Consider the following 20726-nt stretch of genomic DNA (forward strand, 5'->3'; position numbering starts at 1 on the left):
ACCAGCATCACTAACAGAATAAAAGAAAAAGAAGAGAGAATCTTGAGTGTAGACTATATGATAAAAGAAATTGACACATTTGACAAAGAAAATTCTAAAGCTAAAAAGTTTGTAACACAATACATCCATGAAATTTGCGACACTATGAAAAAACCAAACCTGAGAATAATAAGAGAAGAAAAAAAGAAGAAAGAGAAGAAGAAGGAAAAGAAATGAAGGAGGAGGAGGAAATGAAGGAGGAGAAGGAAATGGAGAAGGAGGAGGAGGAGGAGGAGGAGAAGGAGGAGAAGGAGAAGAAGAAGAAGAAGAAGAAGAAGAAGAAGAAGAAGAAGAAGAAGAAGAAGAAGAAGAAGAAGAAGAAGAAGAAGAAGAAGAAGAAGAAGAAGACATGTATGCCCTTCCTGTTTGACATCCCTAACTGGGGACTGTTGTTCAGCTGAAGATTTGTCATCTCAGCACTGAGATTTCCAGCCCATTCATGAACACCTTTTGTTAAGCATAAAGAGGGATACACTTGCCAAGAGTGAGGCTGGACCTATATACAGGCTGGACTCCTCCATAGGCTAGACCTATCTACAGGCTGGACCCCTCCACAGGCTGGACCTATCCACCAGCAAACAGCACCAATTTCCAACTGGGAGCCACTTCTTACCCTGAGGACAGGGTCAAGCCATCAGCAGCACATGCCAGCTTTTGGTGTAGAGGGACCAGAAACATGTGCCAGCATCCTATACCCCAGCACCCTAGAACATACACCTATCATGAGACTCGGTCAATTCAAGACAAAGCGACATCCAGGTTCATGAATGATGAACATCTCCATACAGTCTAAGAGACAAGCAATAATTGTGCTTAGATACTCAATGTTCCTCCATCAAACCACAATTAAACTGTCTCGCATTAAATTTTAAAAAAAGAAGAGAAGGAAGAGGAGGAGGAGGAGGAGGAGGAGGAGGAGGAGGAGGAGGAGGAGGAAGAGGAGGAGGAGGAGGAGGAGGAAAGTTTATAGAATACCAAAGAGAGTAGACCAAAAAAGAAAATCTTCCTGACACATAATAATCAAAATACTAAATGTATAGAGCAAAGAAATAATATTAAAAGCCACAAGAAATCAGAGCAGAGCAACATATAAAGGTAGACCTATTAGAATTATACCTGACTTCTCAGTGGAGAGTCTAAAATCCAGAAGGGCCTCTGCAGATATCTTATAGTTTTTAAGAAATCAGAAATGCCAGCCCAGACTACTATGCCCAGCAAAACTTTCAAACACCATAGATGGAGAAAACAAGATATTTCATGACACAACCGTAGGTACCCGAGGCCTGCAAAGCTTGTGACGCCATACAAGGGACAATTAAGACAATGTATAGGTCTGTTGCCAAGGCAACAGCTGTTGTTTACCCAGAATTCCATAGCCTACCTTTAAATGTAATTATGTCACCACCGGTATATAACCGGGCAGCGCTTCTTCCCCGTTCTCGTCTCTCTTTCTCTCCTTCCTTCCCACCTGCTACCCCTTCCCTATCTTAAATAAAGTCCCACGTGGAACTGTTTGGCCTGGTGTATCTCATTGTGGCCCACAGCTCCACCACATCCCCACAGCGCAGTGAGCAGACAGGACATTTGCACAGAAACCAACAACAACCAAATTTAAACAATATATTTCTACTAATCCTGACCTACAGAAGATACTAGAAGGAAAACACCAACACAAGAAAGGAGACCACACCCAAGAAAACACACACAAAAAATGATAATTCCACCCAAGAAAAACAAAAAGAAGAGAAGACACACACACACACACACACACACATATGCACGCACACACACTGGCAGACAGTATCACAGTACTGGCTGATTTTGTGTGCACTTGACACAGACTGTAGTTTTCACAGAGAAAGGAGCTTCAGTTGAGGAAATGCCTCCATGACATCCAGCTGTGGGGCATTTTCTCAATTAGTGATCAAGGGGGAGGGCTCCTTGTGGGTGGTACCATCCCTGGGCTGGTAGTCTTGGGCTCTATAAGAGGGAGGCTGAGCAAGCCAGGACAAAACAAGCCAGAAAGAAACACCCCTCCATGGCCTCTGCATTAGCTCCTCCTTCCTGACCTGATTGAATCCAGTCCTGACTTCCTTTCATGATGAACAGCAGTGTGGAAGTGTAAACTGAATAAACCCTTTTCTCCCAACTTGCTTCTTGGTCATGATGTTTGTGCAGGAATAGAAATCCTGGATAAGACAAACCACCAATATGAAAATAACAGTAACTAGCAATCATTGATCATTAATATATCTCAACATCAGTGGACTCGGTTCCCCCAATCAAAAGACAGAGATCAACACAGTGGATGCAAAAATAAGATCCATCATTCTGCTGCACACAAAAAACACACCTCAGTAACAAACATAGGTATTACTTCAGAGTGAAGGACTGGAACTAGGTTAAATAAATAAATAAATAAATAGGACTCAAGAAACAAGCAGGATCTAATATAATAGATGTTCAACTAAAATTAATCAAAAGAGATACAGAAGGACATTTACTCACTAAAGAAAAGAATGCAGCAAGATGACATCTTAATTTTGAATATCTATGCCCCAAATGCAAGGGCATTTACATTAATAAAAAATTACTAAAGTTTAAATTGAACATCAAACTCCATACATTAATAGTGGGAGACTTCAACACCCACCTCTCACCAACTGACAAGTCAAGACAAAAACTAAACAGAGAAATAATGAAATTAACAAAGGTTATGAATAAAATGGACCTAACATATATACAAAACAGTCTACCCAAACAGAAAAGAATATATCTTCTTCCCAGCACCTCATGGAACCTTCTCCAAAAGTGACCATATACATGGTCACAAAGCAAGTCTTAACAGACACACAAAAAAATTAAATAACTCCTTGTATCCTATCATACCTGGAGGATATGGATTAAAGCTGGACTTCAACAACAAAAGAAACAACAAAAAGCCTACATACTCATGAAAACAAAACAACTCTCTACTCAATAATCACTGGGTCAGGGAAAAAATAAAGAAATTAAAGACTTTCTTGAATTCAATTAGAATGAAGGCACAACATACCCAATTTATGGGACACAATGAAAGCAGTGCTAAAAAGAAAATGTATAGCACCAAGTACCTTCATAAGGAAATTGGAGTATTAGCATACTAATGATTTAAAAGTACACCTGAAGTCTCTAGGAAATAAAAATGTCAACATACCCAAGAAGAGTAGATGGCACAAAATAATCAATTTGTGTAGTTGGCTGAAATCAATTGCTTAAAAACAAAGACAACAATAAAAATAATAAAACCAAGATCTGTTCTTTGAAAACAATCAAGATAGATAAACCCTTAGCCAAACTAACTAAAAGGCAGACAGTAGCCAAATTAACAAAATCAGGAATGAAAAGGAAGATATAACAATAAATTGTGAGTAAATTCAAAGAATCATCAGGTCTTAATCCAAATGTCCTTACTCCACAAAATTGGAAAACCTAAATGAAATGGATGATTTTCTAGACAGATAAAGTTAAATCAAGATTAGGTAAACTAACTAAAAAGTCCTATAGCCTTTAAGGAAATAGAAGCAGTCATAAAAGCCTCCCATCCAAAAAAAAAAAATGCCCATAACTAAATGACTTTAGCAGAGAATTCTACAAGATGTTCAAAGAAGAGCTACTACCAATATTCCTCAAACTATTCTACAAAATATAAATTGAACTAACACTGCCAAACACATTCTATAAGGCCATAGTTGCTCTGATACCTAACCCACACAAAGACTCAACAACTTCAGACCAATTTCCCTTATCAACATTGATGCAAAAATAATTAAAGAATACTCACAAACCAAATCCAAGAATACATCAAAGTCATTGTCCATCCTGATCAAGTAGGCTTCATCCCAGGGATGGAGGGGTGGTTCAATATATGAAAATCTATCAACATAATCCACCATGTAAACAAGCTGAAAGGAAAAAAACCCACATCAGCATCTCATTAGATGCTGAAAAAGACTTTGGTAATATTCAATATCCCTTCATGTTAAAAGTCTTGGAGAGATCAGGGATACAAGGTATATACCAAAACACAAAAAAGTCAATTATACAGCAAGCCAATAGCCAACATCAAATTAAATGGAGAGAAAATTGAAGAAATTCCACTAAAATCAGGGATAAAATAAGGCTGCCCACTCTCTACCTATCTTTCCAATATCATACTTGAAGTCCTAGCTAGGGCAATAGAACAATAAAAGGAGATTGAAAAGATATAAAATGGAAAGAAAGAAGTCAAAATATTGATATTCACAGAATGGAAAAAAAAATTGTGACTCATTTACACAACAGAATACTGCTCAACTTTTGAAAGCAAGAAGGGAGACAACATTTGGAATGTAAATAAATAAAACAATTTTTAAAAACCAAGGACATCATGAATTTTGCAGGCAAATGGACTAAACTAGGAATGTCATCCTGAGTAAAGTAACCCAGACCCATACGGACATGCATGGTACATACTTACTTATAAGTAGATATTAACCATAAAGTACAGGATAATCACACTATAATCCGCAGACCAAAAGAAACCAAACAATAAGGAGGGCCCAAGGGAAGATGATTGAATCTTTCTTCAGAAGGGGAAATAAAATAGATATTGGAGGTGGAGAGTGGGAGAGAAATGGGTGGGAGGGGGGAGGAGGAAGGGAGTAGAGCAAGGGAGGGGAGAGCAGAGGAGAGAGAAAGTAAATAGAGATAGGGAAGCATCTCTAGGGCATACCAGAGACCTGAGACAGGATGGGGGAAGTCCCAAGGATGACTCTACCTTAGACTCACACCTTGAAAGGTCCACTTCCTGTAGCCAGGGAGGACTCCCAAAAGAGGGATAAGGACAGGGACACCTCCACAAAGACTTTGACCTAAAACTTGTTCTGCCTACAAGATGTGCAGTGACAAAAAATGGAGCAGAGATGCAGGTAATGGCCAACCAATGACTTGCCCAAATTGAGACCCATCCCATGGGCAAGAACCAATCCCTGCCTCTATTAACAATACTGTTATGCTTGTAGACAGGATCCTAGCATAACTGTTCTATGATAGGCTTCACCCAGAAGCTGGTGGAAACAGATACAGAGACCCACAGCCAAACATTTGATGGAGCTTGGGGAGTCTTTGGAAAATTTGGGGGAAGGATTGAGAGACTCAAAGAAGACAAGGGATCTATAAGAAGAAAAACAGAGTAAACTAACCTGGATCTTTAGGGGCTCTCAGAGACTGAACCACCAACCATAGACCTGGCATTGGCTCCCACCACCACTACCACTCTGCACATGTGTGGCAGATGGGCAGTTTGGTCTTCATGTGGGTCCTATAACAACTGAAGCAGGGGCTGTCCCTGAATCTGTTTACTGTCATTGGATACTGTTCCCTTAACAGGGCTTCCTTGTCTGGCCTCAGTGGGAGAGGATGTGCCTAGTCCTACAGAGACCTGAGCTGCTAGGGTTGAATGATATCCAAGGGGGCCTCCCCCTTCCCAGCGGAGATGGGGAGGGGAGAGCAGGGGGTGGGGCGAGAAGCTGTGGGAGAAGGGCTCTGGGAGGAGAGGAGGAACAGATATTGGGTATAAAGTGAATAAATAAACAAGTGAAAACAATGTAATAAATACCTCTTAATACCCAATTAGTCATTCTCAATACTAAGAAGAAACATGAAATTTATGTTAACTCAAAGTCAACATCAGAGCCTTTTACTGCATGTTAATCTTGAAAAGTATTGACATATCTTATTATGACACGGTGGGCTCTATTTTAAAGACTTTATACTTATGATTGTGTAACCTTAGCCTCTGTCTCATATGGAAAGTTAATAATGCCAGGCAGTCTCTCAGCTATGAGACAGGTGACTACAGAAATCAACAAGAAGCTAGAAAGATGTTCTCCTTACTCTAGACACAGGGCTTTCAGGACAGCCAGTGATGTCTCTTCTCTGCATGTTGCAAGTTTATTTAAAGCCAGAATTTTACCTTTTTTAGTGTCATCATTATCGCAAAGCTGAATAAAAATCATTTTATAGATAAGTGGGTTAAATGGGTTTTTATTATTTATTATTTATTGTAGTACCAAATTTTGAAGAGATGAGAAGTTCATGCATCATTATGTTGAATATAGTCAGAAAAAAGTAGTGCAATATAGATCTCCAGGTTCTTGACTTAAGGTTAAGGTTTCCCTTAAGGAAAATTAGATGAGTTCTCATTCTAATTTACCAATGGGACAAAATAAACATATTATTTTGCAATAAGTTTTCCTGAATATTTTGTCTTTTGTATAAAATTAGCTAAGTATAACTTGGGACTACGTCTAATACTTAGCATTCCAATAAGTGTTAGAAAAAAGTTAATGGATAAGAGTATGGGTGGATGCATGTGCATTAAATGTGTAATGCTTTAAAATCATGTGTACCTGATGCTAGATGTTAAGAATGATATTAAGATAGAGGTTATCTATATATTGAAAAATACATTAGCAAGAAAAACTAAAGGAAGCTCATAAATTGCTACTCAAGTCTATGGCTTCCTGGCTCTTTGGTCCAATAGAGCAAAAACTTCCCCATGGTATTCTTATAAAATATTGCTTTGAGGGGGCTGAAGAAATGGCTGAGTGGTTAAGAGCACTGACTGCTCTTCCAGAAGTCCTGAGTTCAATTTCCAGCAACCACATGGTAGCTCACAACCATCTGTAATAGGATCTGATACTCCCTTCTGAAGGCAACTCCAGTATACTCCTACACATTAAATAAAAGAAATAATAATAAAAAATTATCCATATTGCTTTGGACATCTGTACCCTTCATTGGTCTATGAACCTTTCCAATTTACATGAGATTGTCTTTAACCTAAAAACTGTAATGAATTGCATATGAATTAATTTTATTAACTTAATTTCTTATCTAGTCTTATTCTTTCTATATTATTCCCCCCTTATATATAATTAAGATATCCTATAACCATTCTCATCATTAATCACTACACATCCATTTTGGAATTAGGGAGAATATAAAACTTATGCTTCTCTAAGCTTTTATAGGTAAGCATTTTGGTAGATTTAGAATTTTGTGTGTCTGGTTACTATTCCCATAGCACAGTGAATTAAATGCAGGTATCAATTTTTATACCTTTGATAATAGAAAGTAGAGTAAATCTTCCTTAATCATATGACAGCCTTCTTTAGGTTAGAATCAAGAAGGAATTAAACCAAGTCACCAGCATCCATTTTTTTCCTGAATACTAAATATTGAAAATTCAGAACCATTCTGAGTTCTCATTAAATAAACATTTGTTATAATTGCATCTTCATATTAAACATTGTTTTTCAACCCACTAATCAAATTTCTTCATTTCCTCCATCTTTATTGTTGTAATTCCAAGATGAATTCATATGTTATATACCTTGCATAAACATGTTCAATATATATATATATATATATATATATATATATTGTATACCTTGTTCAAAATACCATCACTTTATTTTACATTCAATATACTTCAGCTCCTTTACAGTACTAACATTAATTGTTACCCTTAATGGTAACAATTGCACTCAGCATTGCAATGAAGCCCCCATAGCATCATCTAAAGATTTTACAATATCTTACCACACTTTTTTTACCCTGACTCCTAGAAACATAAGATGTAGATCCCATTCTGTAGATGGTGGGATTCAGGTACCAAAAATAAGCAATCATTTCTATGCCTTCTTTCAAGCACTTTGAAAGATAATGCTCAAGAGTTGAAGTTGAAAGAAGATAGGCGTTTGGGAGTCATGATGAAATACTGTCTATGTGAGGAGCCTGAACATGGAATGCGTATTCAGTGGCAACTAATGATATAGTAGAGCTATTGGTGAATCAAATAATCTGTGTGATTAGCAAGTGGTTTTTTCTTGGTATGTCTTGGATCCGGGCAAGAAAAATGTGTGTACAGCAGCTTACAGACCACTAAGTTTGTAGTCTCAGGCTCTGTCTCTTGAATTAGTCATTCCTACACTCTCCCAAAGGCCATGATAAATAACATAGGTTTTAAGGGGCATTGATAGATCATGTACATACATTTTCTGTGTTTAAAAGGCTCGAAAACATTAGGACATGACAAGTTTCTTCACTGTAAAATTTGTAAACACCCTTATTATACCATTGTTAATTTCCAGAAAGATACAGAAGACACTACATCTTCTAAATATTTAATAATAACACTTTCTATCACACAGGCGAATTTGCAGAGCAAGTGCAATTAATGCAAAACTAGCTCTGGAGATCCCACTCAGTGAAATATTGTTAATTTTTAAATCCTCCATTTGTGACTCATATGAAAAAGAATTGCTGGCAATTGTTTCTTTGAAGAGTGTAATGGTTGAGCACTTATATTTCATTCATCTTGAATTTCCTAGGTAGTAAATCTAGTCTTTTCTATTTGTTTGAGCCTATTTGAACAGATTCAAATCTTCTTAAATATATACTATTGGACTATAGAATGCCAGGCCAGAATGTTGTTCATATGATTGAAAGAAACTTCAAGACAGCAAAGAGTTTTCTCCCTACTTGGAACTCTTCTGGCTGCCTCACACTTTCCTTCAACAGCTTGCACCTATAGGCAAAGAGAAAACATCTGTGAGCCAACCTCCTGCCTCAGATCATTTCATGGGCACCCATTCAGACTGATGAAGGTTATTACTGTATTACACCTGCCATCCCAAACATTCTGCATGCCTTGTAAGTGCCCATCCTGCCCCATGACAACCAAACTTGCCATTCTCGAATATCTGCTAGAGAGAACGTTTTATTCCCAAACTTTCATGCAGTACATCACTAACAGTATCCTACATATTAGAACTATTCCTAGGAAGACTCAGTGGAGCAGTATAGGGCAAAACCAGAACAGGGAAGTGGAAAGGGGTGGATGGGAGAACGGGGGGGGGAGAAGGGAGCTTATGTGATTTTCGGGGAGTAGGGGGGGGCAGAAAATGGGAAAACATTTTGAAATGTAAATAAAAAATATATCGAATTAAAAAAAATGAACTATTCCTAGGAGTGTCTAAAAATTTATAACCCATCATTGTCATCTGGGGATAATGAACAGACTCACAGCCCAATTAACAGTAGGGAATTCAAGTCTGGTTCTATAAACCTATCTAATATCCATGGCTGGAGAGGTCATAGACCCTAAATAGCATCTACGACTGTTATTTTCTAAACTAATATAGTGTCTAACAACCATAAATAGATGTAGCTCTCAGGCCTCATCAAAGAATCTTTTAAGCAGACAGAGACTATTTCAGAAATCTACAACTGGATGAATTGCAAAATTAAGTGACTGTAGGATACCTGACTCCAACTGATACATCTACAATGTAATACCTTATACTCAAGGCTCAGAGGATATCTCAGGAGAGATGCTTAAAGAAATGGTAGGAGCCACAGGACTTGGATATTTTTTGAAATAGTATCATCTAGACATGGAAAGGAAGCTGCACCTATGAAATTTCAATAACATGGTAACCTAAACAAGAGATGCATAATGGTGACACCAGCTGAACTGTCAACAGAGATGGGAGAAATTTAACACAGCTGCACAATAGAGATCTACAGACAAATAGCTATGGAGAGGGGAAAAAACATTTTCTCCAGGAAATTGCTCCCTGGTAGGTTATCCAGTTCCATATAGTCAGCTAGTCAACCCTCAACATATGTCTGTATGAGTGACACTAAATGAACTCAGTAGGTTATATATGTGTGCGTATGTATGTGTATATGTGTGTGTGTGTGTGTTTGAAGGGACGATGGAGTAAAGGGGACATGGGAAGAGTTGGAGGGTAGAGAAGTAGGCGTAAAATGATGTAAGTGCAGTACTCATTTATTAAATTCTCAAAAAGTAAAATTTTAAATAAAAATCAGTTTCATGCCTATTTATTTCTTAACTAACAAGAAATGATTTTTTCATTAAGACTTCAAGTAAAAGAAATAATGGTCAGACAGAATAACGGCAACAAAATCATTAAACCTAACAGCCTGGACCAACAGTGAAAGTGTAGTACTTTCTTATTAAAGGGTCAGGTGAACTTTTCAGTCTTATTTTCTGGTTCTGATCTCACATGAAACTTGTTAATAAATAGCAAGATTCACACAGAGAAGTAAGAAAACTTCCCTGAAGTGAAGATACCCTCAGTAGGGATGGGCTCTGGGAAGGAATGAGATGACTCTCTTAAAGAATGGATTTGGTCAAACATGGATCCTTTGTTTGCAAGCCACATATATTCCTGTGATTGCTGTCATGAAATCTCAAGCAAATTGGAGGTGGACAGGTCTATTGGAAATCTGGCTGATATAAAAGATTGTCTCTGTTACAGAATTAGCAGGCAGTTGGCAACTCATTGTGCTCCTACCCTACTATTACTGGTGCTTTTATTACACAAGACAGAGAATTTTTTGTCATGTTTTAAGAACTGGTGAGATGAATGGATTATTAAGATATTCAGAGATATTTTATCTGTCCTTATCTGAGAACTTAGTTCTTTATACAGTCTGAGATGAGTTTAAGAGCATATCTGGTCAGAGTGTTCATTTGAGTCTGTCTATTTAGAGTTTTCTGATTAGTAATCATGAACTTTGTACTCAACAATTTTGCATATTGGGGGTTTAAAAAATCAAAAATATATCCATGGAGTGTGATCTACTTCACTGGCAATAGCTGAATGTTGTGTATCAATAATTAGATCATCGGGTCACAAAATCCTGAGCCATTTAAAGTAATGTCTAATCATCAAAGAAGTCCACATACCCAAACACACACATTTATCTATTGTCTCAAGAAAATTAATTTCCATCATAAATGGCTCATGGATACTTTCCATGATAAGAGTTGGATGTCTCTTATATTTGGCCATTCATAATCTATTTCACAAAGTTATCAAAGGCACCTTTTACTTCACTATATATATGGAAAGTGTCACTCAGATGTGTGCAGTAGACAACTCACTTTGTGTGAAATTCTGAATAAAAGGGCTCCAAAGCTCACTTCCAAAATGATCCAAGACTGTGATCATTAGACATAAGAGACTATTATAAACACTTCCAGGGGCTGGAATTAGGTCTGTACATGCTCTCCTATGTGCTAAAGTATGTTCTAAATGTTCACTAACATCCAGGTAATGCTTAGGGGTGGCCCTCCCTTAGAGTTAAGTGTTTTCTGGTGGTAGAGTACCTAAATTATCTCTGGAAATATGAATAGAAAACTCTAATTTCAAGCTGGGTGGCTGTGGCATGTACCTTTAATCCCAGCACCTGAGAGACACAGGCAGGCAGATCTCTGAGTTTGAGGCCAATTTTGTTGACAGAGCAAGTTCCAGGACAGCCAAAGCTACACACATCCTGTCTCATCAAAAAAAATCTAATTTCTGGAAGTTGGGAGGCATCCCATGTTTGGAGAATAAGAACAAGTTTATTAAATTGTAATAAAGTACAAAAGGCCAAGGCAGAGACTCAACTGAGTCTTAAAAGACCACAAATATGAGATCTTAAAATCAGGGTGAAAAAGATGTGCAAAGAAACTGTTGGCCCGTTTCTGACAGGAACAATGAAAAAAAATGTTAATTCTGAAAGCCGTCTTTGCTGCCCAGATATGGAAGTGGTGCTGGCAAGTTTAGCAGGACCAGACAATGGCCCATATTCCTTAAGACGGAGATGAGTGACTCCTTTCTCTTCTGTTCAGTAAACCATCAGAGGAATCCTACATTCCTTAGAGAAATGAGCCCACAGCCCTAAGAGCAGCAGCTATAGAGAGAGCACATTGTGCTCATCAAATCTTTCAACTCCTCTAAACTTACTGTTTAATGCACTGTGATTCTAAAAAGAGAAAGTGGTGTAAGAATATGTTCTATGGGGGGGAGGGGTGTCTCAGCGGACCCATTCTGAGGCATCCCTTCCCCCTGAAGGATCAGACACAGGATGGTATAGTATAGAATAGAGTTTATTTAGGGCATGGAAGGGGGAGTTAAGGGGTAGTAGAAGCAGAGAAAGGCAGAAAAAGGAGAAAGGAGAAAAGGAGAAAGAAGGAGAGAGTAGAGAAGTAGAGGCCAGCCATGAACATGTGGAGAAAGGGGGGAAGGGAAGAGCCCAAGAGGGCTAGAGAGAACAAGAGAACAAGAAGAGAGAGAGGAGGAGCAAGAAGCCCCTTTTATAGTGGCCCAGACCTATCTGGTATTGCCAGGTAATTAGGGGGAGGAACATACCTGGCCGTTGCCAGGTAACTGTGGGTTGGAGCTTAGACGGAATCTTAACATAATCTCATTCACAGACTGTCAGGCTATCCAAGTCTCTGCTGAGCACCTGATTAATCTGAAGATATTTTTGCCTACATCCCACATAGTTTCCTCCTGATTTTTATCATTTTCATGCTAGCCTGTTAGTTTTCTAAGATTAAAAAGCTTTTTTTTTTCACTTTCCCAGCAGAGAGCAGGCAGTGAAGAACAGTGTCCTAGTTTGCATTAACTGTCAACTTGACACAGTCTAGAATCACCTAAAAATAGGTGATAATCTGGCCATTGCAGTCATTCTTTGGTCTGAGGATCCATCTGTGCTGAATGACCCAGAGAAAACCAACAAGCAGTTTCCCTCCCGTTGCTACATCAGGTTCCTGCTTTGATTTCCCTCCATGGTAGACTATGAACTGGAAGTGTGAATCAGATAAATCCTTTACTCCACAATCTGCTACTTGGACAAAGTGTTTTATCACAGCAACAGAAAGGAAACTGAAACAGGCATTTCCCTGCCAACCTTCATGTAGTTGATCAGCTGCTTTCTTCTGAATCACAAAGGGCTTTTGGTCTGAGGTCAGGCCTGTAAAAATAGGTAACAAATGAGACAAGGGACAAATCTGATTCACAAATGTTCCTGAGAGGGAAACAAAACAAGGTTTATAGTTTTTTAAATGACATGCTATGTTTTATGAGGCTGAATCTCATGGCCTATTATCACAGTGTCTGAGATGATGGCGACCACTGGAAAGGATGAGGACATCAGAAAACAATTTTTTACTTGCACAAATATTCCTCATATGAATATTTGATGGATGAGTTTATAAGTATCTTGAGAATGTTGGTTGTTGCCAATGACTTCAAGGGGGTAATTCTGACCAGCCTTTTTTTTTTTTTTTTTTTTTTTGGTCCATATCAGGATTCAACATCTTAGTTTGGGTCTTGAAGCATCCAGGCCCTTGGTCAAACTAAAATCCTTGCCAGGCTTACATGTCTCAATGAAACTACATGCCCAGTTGTGATTGAAGAGTGGTCTTTGGTCACTAGGGAAGCATTGTTGTGGAGAATGAAGGAGTCAGGGTTACTAGGATGATGGATTCAGCAGGATGATGAGGCTTAAAGGTGGGGGTATAGGGGTTAGGTGAGTGTGGCTAGGCGGTGTGGGGGAAGGTGTCCAGGCGGGCCCTTGCCTGGGCACCTCTGCCCCTGAGGGACCACACACACACAGACATGGTATAGAATAGAGTTTATTCAGAATAGGGGATGGGAGTTAGTGGTAGAGAGAGAGAGAGAGAGAGAGAGAGAGAGAGAGAGAGAGAGAGAGAGAGAGAGAGAGAGAGAGAGAGAGAGAGAGAAGAGAGAGAGGTGGAGGCCGGCCATGACCACGTGGAGGGGCAGAGAGGTGAGAGTATGTGGGAGAGCGGTGAGCAAAGAGAAAGAGGAGGGGCAAGTAGCCCCTCTTATAGTGGGCCAGATCTCTGGGGCGGGGCAATCCTGGCTATTGCCAGGTAGGTGTGGGGTGGAGCTTACACAAAACCCCAACAGAGAACATAGTGGCTTCCTACATGAACACCACCACTGTCATGGTTGCCTGTGGAAGTCCCAGTGACTCTCTAGGTTTTACATGCTGCTAGTTTGCCTGATTCCTGCACTTCATCTGCTAAAATCCCTTCTCTTTTGGGGACTTAAAATAAAATTTTAAATGGCTACACCTCCTCTAATAGATCCTATGGCAAACCAAGGTGCAATATCACCAAAGTTTACTCTAAGAGCCAATGTATTTATTAGGCTTTCTTACAGTGCAATGTGTAAGAAATTACATTAAGTTTGCACCCAGCAGAAATGATGACTCCTCCATGGCTATTTAGACAGTTTTCTCTCCTAGTCCTTTTAGACATCTATCACTTCAGAGACCTGAAGAGCACAGTTGCACTTATAGAATGCAACTCATACAATGAGTTGGGGAAAGTGATTGCAAAAGATAGAGGAAATCCCATGACCTTCCCCATATTTCCTCCCAAGAGGAAACATCAAACATCAGTAAATCCAGCTGTTGTAAGCTTTTCTGACCACGTCCAGCTAAATTTGTGAGGCTGATAGCAGTCTGGCCCAAGAGATAGTCCTGTATAATACCAACCTTCTTGCTAGAATTATAACATCAGAGTATAACAATCCCTGCAAGCTACATTCACACCCAAATGGAAAATAATAAAAATGACATTTATCCAACATAGCCAGAGGAAGAATGGTGAACAAGGCTCAGTGCCTATCTCCCATGTCTGTTTTCTAGGCATTAGCAAAACTGGCTTTTCTTTTTGGTGCTAGGAAGTGAACTAGGACCTTCATGTGCTTTGAAAACACTCTACTGCCAAGCTCTAGTCCCAGACTTAAGTTTAGTTTTAAATATAGAACTAGAGATATTATGCTTGAGTAAGCAATTCTAGTCAAGATATGGCCCTAAACATTATGATTGTCCCAGCTCTAGTCTTTCCTACAAGGTGGTTATAAATATTTTCTGCAGATAAGCTCTACCTCTGGCTAGAATCAGGGCCTCAGCTTTTTCTTTATCCTAGCATGATTGGGCTATATTTCAATAAACTTGTAGCCAAGAGAAGATGTGACATATGTCAAAAGAGTTATGGCCATAGTCATAAAAACAGAATGGTACTAGCATTAAAACAAATTTATTTATCAGTAACCTAAAATTGAGGACCCAAATCTAAGTACACATACTTACAGCCTCCTGATTTTTGACAAACAAGCAAAAAAGGCACATGGAAGAAAAGATAGTATATTCAACAAATAATGCTGTTCAAACTGGATGAGTACATAAAAAAGAATAAAACTATTCTCATCTCCCACTTTACACAAAAGTCAACTTTGAATAGATCAAGGACCTGGAAATATGACCTGATATTCTGAATTTGAGAGAGGAGAAAGTAAAGATAAAGCTTGAACTTTTGTCACAGGAAAGAACTTTTTGAATAGGGCACTGGTAGCACGGGCAATAAATAAATAAGATCCCATGAAAATAAAATGTTTCTACACACCAAAGACAATATCATTTGAGTTGAGACAGTCATGGAGAAAGGGACATTTACCAGATGTACATCTAGAATATACAAAGAATTAAAAAAAAAGTAAACATCAAGAAAACCAACAATTAAATGTAAGAATAAATCTAGATCTAAGTAGATATTTCTCAAAAGAAGAAATTCAAATGGTAGAAATATACATTAAATGTTCAACATCTTTAATCATCAATAAAATGCAAATTAAAACTACTTTGGTATTTTATCTTACTCTAATCAGAATGGCCACCATCAAAGAAAAAAACAACAGCAGACACTGGAATATATGTGGGGAAAAGGGAACATCTATTCTGGTGGGGACACAAATTATGGGTATAAAACTATGGAAATATGTGTGGAGGTTTCTGCAAACTAACGAAAGTAAAAATACCATATGGTCCATCTATACCACTCTTGGGTATAAGCCCAGAAAATGGAAATAGCCTAGATGTCCATCAACTGATAACAGATTTTAAAATAGATATATGTACACAATTGCAGGTTAATTAATAGAGTTGGAAACAGGCATCTTAAGAAAAGCACCCAGGTACAGAATGACAAATGACCCATATTTTCTCTCATTTTTATATTTTTGCTTTGTATCTTCAGATTCTATTTGGAATATTCACAGATATCAGAAATTTAGAAGAGAGGCCTTATAGAGAGAAGAGATGGAGCATAGGGATATAAAGGATTAAAGGGAAAGAATGAAATAGATTTATATCTCAGTAAAGGGATGGGAAGACAGTTTAGAGGAGGAACCTCAGTAAGGACAACTAACACTAAAGGCATTTGAAAAAGCCATACGGAAGCCTACTACTATAGAAGTTCACAAATACATATATAAAAAAGATTTCATAGAATTGCCCTATAATGGGGTAACAATACTCCAATTAGACATACCAATGCTGGCAAATAAAAAGCCCAGTGCCAGGAATAAGCTGTCTCTTTTTGTGTGCATGTGAGCATGCATGTGCGCGTGTGTGCGTATGTGTGTGTGCGTGTGTGCGTGTGTGTTTGTGTATGTGTGTGTGTGTATCTGTGTGTGTGTGTGTGTGTGTGTGTGTGTGTGTGTTTTGTTTTGTTTTTAGTGATGTGACTCTTTGTTGTCAATCACAAACCAAGGAAGACTTCACTCCAAAGACCAGCTAGGCAACACAAACTAAACTCAATAAGGAAGGGAGAATAAACAACAACAAAAAAAGGCTTCTCAAATTTTGGTTAGATTGGTATGGGAGAGTGAAGAGGGAGTAATGGGAGGAGTTAAGTGGAGGAGGTTGAATATATTAAAAATGTATGAAATTCTTGAACAATTAATGAAAGTATTGTTAAAATGAAAGTATTTCTAAAAATGAAAACATCATACGTATAAATTAAGTTTCTAAAGGCACAAGACATGGAAAGACAAAGAAAACAATAGGAAATCTCAAAATACTAACTGATATCTGGAAATGTATAAAACAGCTAATGTTGACTAAAAAAATAAGACGTTTAATTAAAAAATTAGGTCATCAGTGCCACATGGCAAGGGTAGTGGAGGACATCCAGAGACCTGCCTGCCACCATAAAGCACAGTGCTGAGGAGGAAGGCATTGAGAGACCCAGCAGCTACCGTGCCACATAGTGGTGTGTGCGAGCACAAGACACCTAGAGGTCTGCAGCAGGAGCCACTACAATGTGAAAGGATGTGGTAAGCAGATGGGAGAGAAAGAGATGCAGAACAATTTGAGCATTATGAAAAGAGATGGAACTGGAGCCAGGGTGGAGAGGAATAGCCTGTTGTGAGTAGTCAGCCTTGCTACTTTAGGCCATGGTGAAGTCCCAGTCAGTGCTGCTGCTAAGGGCCATGTCTGGGTGCATGGCCATGCAGCAGAATGGGTCTGTATTAATGTCTGTGGTTCATATTACTACCAAAGACCAGGTGCACATTCCTGGTCTGGGCTGCTGTCTAGACCTACATAAATGTACAAGGGCTGTTCATAGCTGGCCCTACCTCTCCCCAGCTGCATCACTTTGGAGAGCAGACCCTGTACCTTACCTGAACAGCAGTGGGAACGCTGACCCTGAAGGTGTGAGTATTCAAGAGCATACTCCCTCCCACTCATCTGCCAAGAGGTGGCATGGGCACAAAGTGGTGATCTCCATCTGCCCCGCACCCCTCTCCATCTGCAGCTGTCAGGAGACCTGGCCCCTGGGTCGTGAGAGTAGGAGAGTGGTCCATGTTCCTCACTGACTGCAGCACTTGGGAGAGTGGGTTCTGAATCTTGCCTGGGCAGTGCAGTAGAGCTGTCCCTAGTGACAGGGGTATAAATAAGCTGGTCCCAAGGACATGAGCACAAGAGAGCTAGCTCCACCACGCATCTGCCAGGAGGTGGCATGGGTTTGGGGATGATAACTTCCTCCCATTCCCACCCATGCCTCTCCTCACCTTTAGTAGTCTGGAGAGCTGGCCACAGTAAATCTGTTCCTGTCACTCACTAGCTGTAGCACTCTGGAGACTGTGCCCTGCACCTTGCCTGGGCAACAGTAGAGCTGGCTCTAGTGGTTTTGGTGTGAGTGACCATCCCTGATGGCATGACAGCAAAAGAACTGAGCCTGGTCCCTGATGTCTGAAGCATTAAGTGACCTAGGAGGCCAGTGTTTGAGAGCTCAACCTGGTGGTATGGGTGTGAGAAAGCTGGTAGGCTGACCAACTCATTTACCTCATAGACCCAGATCCAAGGCTTTGAGTTGGTTCGCCACAAAATCTACATCATCTACAAACTACTGGAGCATGTGAAAGGGCCAGTCCTGCTCTTCCAAAGCTGCAGATGGCCATGACACAGGGCAACAACAAGATATCCAAGAGGAATCCCCATGAGGATCTAGTATGGATAGTGTACTGAAAGCTGAGGCCTCAAACGAGACCAATAACTCATTGCAATTAGTATTTGCCAGTAAAAATATATGAACAAAAGGATATACGATGGGGACACACCGTGACACACTACAGCTTCTGTGACAAGATGTTTTCTGTGCTTTGTTTTGTTTATTTTTGTTAATTTTTTGTTTTTTATTTTCTTTTGCAGAGAAGTGGCAATGGCAGATAAGAAGCAATGGGAGATGAGTGGTATTGGGATGCATGATGTGAAACTCACAAGGAATCAATAAAATGTTTTAAAACTTAAGTCATCAGAGTCCTTTATTTTACACATGATTTTCTTTCTTTTCCCTTCCAGCCCCCACCTCTTTCAAATGTCAAGAAGTATTCCATTCTTGTGCTATTTGTGATAAGCCTGTCCAATGGCTTAACAATGAGCTGCATGTGACTATTAAAACATAAAGTGTAGCTTTTCTGAATTGAGATGCTTTTAGGAAACACATATTTATTCCCAAAACAGAATATAAAGAGAATGTGAAATATCTCAATAATTACATGCTAAATTTCATATTGAAATGACTATTTTATCTGAAAGGTTTAAAAATATTCTTAAAATTAATTTTACCATTTTCTTCATATTTCTTTTTTGCTTCTTCATACTTTTAATGTGGTTACTAAAGTAAATGTGTGGCTTGTGTTATACTTGTATTGGGCAACACTGCTCTAGCAAAAGAAGTCAGACAAATTCCTGTGTGCAGCTAGCTCAAAAAGAAGAGTATAATCAGAGGTGATATTAGTAACACCTAACATTTACTGAAATTGTTCTATGTACTAGTATCATTCAAAATATGTTTCAAAAATTAGTTCATCTTTGGTCTTAAAGCCATCCCATGTAATCCTACATTTTCCCATAATACTAATGTCCCTCGCCCTGGACACAGCAGTGTGTGGCAGGGCATTTTGATACCAAAGGATAAATTCTTATCTACTTGAAAACCTCCTCACACCTCCCTGACAGAAAACTTTAGGAGGGAACACGCATCCTGCTGTTCATCCAAACACCAGACATTTCTTAACTGCCTCTATCATTAAACTCTCAGTCTGCTTATGTTCTAGAGCCAATTCCTGGCCAAAGAAAGGGAGAGGCCAGGCACTGCCACTCTGATTAGGGCCTTGGGAGCGTAACCATGGCAAATGTCTGAATGGCTAGAGAGAGGTGGACAAAGGCTGGGGGGGGGGAGAAGAGGGAGAGAGAGAAAGAGAGACAGAGAGACAGAGAAAGAGAGAGACAGAGGCAGAGAGAGAGAGAGACAGAGACGGAGAGGGAGAGGGAGAGAGGGAAGAGAGGGAGAGAGGGACAGAGCAAGCTCAGATCAGAGGCTGGTGGCTTGACCATTTGAATTCTATTTGCATTTTCTCTGTGATCCCACAGGAACAGGCCTTTTCACATTGGCTTAGCTCCCCAAAGCCACTAGAAATGTCACAAAATTAAATGAATGGTTTCTTAGACACCACGGGGAGTAGAAACCCAATAACTAAATACTAATGGCTTCCTCTGCAGGAAGCCCCTTTAAGGATAAAAGAATTCATCTAAGAGTCAGATCCGTTCCTGGCTGGTGAGTCTACCCTTCTGCCAAAAGACCTGGAGAAGTCAATAGCACCCTCGCCCCACCTCACCTGTGATCCTGGAGAACAAGAGGGAGAAAATCCTGATCCTGCAATTTCAACTAAAGGAAGGTGAAAAATTATTTGATATCCAGACTTGATAAAGGCACCCATTCCTCTGTGCCAAAGATCTTTCCTTCTAAACTGAACAAAAGAAGAGACAGAAGTTGAGATGCATATTGAGGAGAAGGGATAGGGAAAAAGAAAGCCAGCACAGCAGGCAGCGAGGTGATAGCAATACAGACAAAAGAAAGAACTTCTGAAGATTCTTTCTAAGAAACTGGAATGTTCACTGCATTGGCTTTTATTATATTGCTCACCTTGCTCTGTACTTTGCATGACAAGAATAAGATTCAAAAGTTCTGGATGCACATTGATAGCAACAGATGTGGTTTGTCAGTGTCCAAAAACAACATCACTGTAACTTTAGGGAGAGCAAACATTGTGGGAGCCCCACTGAGTCCTCATGCAGCTGCTGGCAAGCATCCAGTGTGGTTTTTCTGGAAAGAACATCCCCACAGGGTCTTTGACAAGATTTTCCTTTCAAACTAATGACACAGGCTATATTAACTGAATATTTTCCTGAGACAACAGAGTTATCACTAGGAAGAGGAAATGTATTATACATTTATATACATGAATATATATATATATATACATGTATACACATATATATTATATATAATAGATAATATTGTATATATTTTTCTTTTTTAAAATTCAATATATTCTTTATTTACATTTCAAATGATTTCTTCTTTCCTGGATCCCCACTCCAGAAAGTCCCATAAGCCCTCTTCCATCCCCCTGTTC

Source organism: Apodemus sylvaticus, chromosome 14, assembly GCF_947179515.1.
Source record: "Apodemus sylvaticus chromosome 14, mApoSyl1.1, whole genome shotgun sequence".
NCBI classification, from domain to species: domain Eukaryota; kingdom Metazoa; phylum Chordata; class Mammalia; order Rodentia; family Muridae; genus Apodemus; species Apodemus sylvaticus.